Below are 1,056 nucleotides of genomic sequence, written 5' to 3'. Positions count from 1 at the left end.
TGTTTAGATCCATGTATCAATAGTCTGGTCCTTTCTACTGAGGAGCAATATTTCGTGGTACGGTTGGGTGAGTTTGTTTATCCATTCATTCCTTAGAGAACATTTGTTTCTACTTTTTGGTGACTTAATAAGGTTACTGTAAGCATTTGTGTACAGGTTTTTGTGCAGATATGTTTTCATTTCTCTAGGGTAAATACCTAGGAGTGGGTCCCTTTATTTTTTAAGTCAGTTTAAGCTAAACTTGCTGTTATTTGAGACCAAAAGCATCCTAAAAATAGGATCTCACCAGGTCATAGGGGATTATGCAGTACCCAGGTGTCACAGGGTCTCTGATTTTTTTGTCATAGGTCACAACGGTAGTGTCAGCTGAGACTCCCCTGACCCCAGCCCACATGGTCCCTATAGACCTGCAGGCTCTGTCGCTTCCATGAACCCCAACATGAAGTTGGGGTTCTTGGCTGAGGCTGGGGCTCCCATGTCTAGGATCTGTCTTTGGTGTCACAAGCAGCCAACTTTCTGAGACAGTGCCTCCTCTGCAAGCATTGGCAGCAGGTAGCACGCATGGTGGTTTTGAAGCAAGTCCATAAATTCTTCGATACTCCTCCCATCAAAACATGATCGCATTCCCCTTCCCCTGAACACCAGCCATCCTTGGCGACTTGCTTCTAAGGAACAGAATATGGCAGCAGTGAGGCCACCCGACTTCCAAGGCTAAGAGTAGAAAAGCAACAAGCTTCTGTGCCCCCTCTCAGGATGCTTGCCCTTGGAAGCCAAGCCCCATGCCGCGGGAAAGCCACGCAGCCACACAGAAAGGCCACGTGGAGGTGTGTTGGCCACAAGTCCAGCTGAGGTCCCACAAGCAACCAGCGTCAACCAGACACCTGGCTGAGCAAGCCCTCAGGTGATTCCAGCCCCCGCCTTTGAACCATCTGAGCTGATACTAAGTGGGGCGAGATAAGGTGTCTCGCCAAACGCTGTGCAAACAGCAGACCTGTGAGCAAAATAAACGCCGTCAGTGCCTAACACCTGATAAGTTTGGAGTGTTTACTATGCAGC

The sequence above is a fragment of the Galeopterus variegatus genome, unplaced genomic scaffold, assembly GCF_000696425.1.
Source record: "Galeopterus variegatus unplaced genomic scaffold, G_variegatus-3.0.2 Scaffold2162, whole genome shotgun sequence".
In the NCBI taxonomy this organism is placed as follows: Eukaryota; Metazoa; Chordata; class Mammalia; order Dermoptera; family Cynocephalidae; genus Galeopterus; species Galeopterus variegatus.
This window is presented reverse-complemented; position numbering follows the sequence as displayed.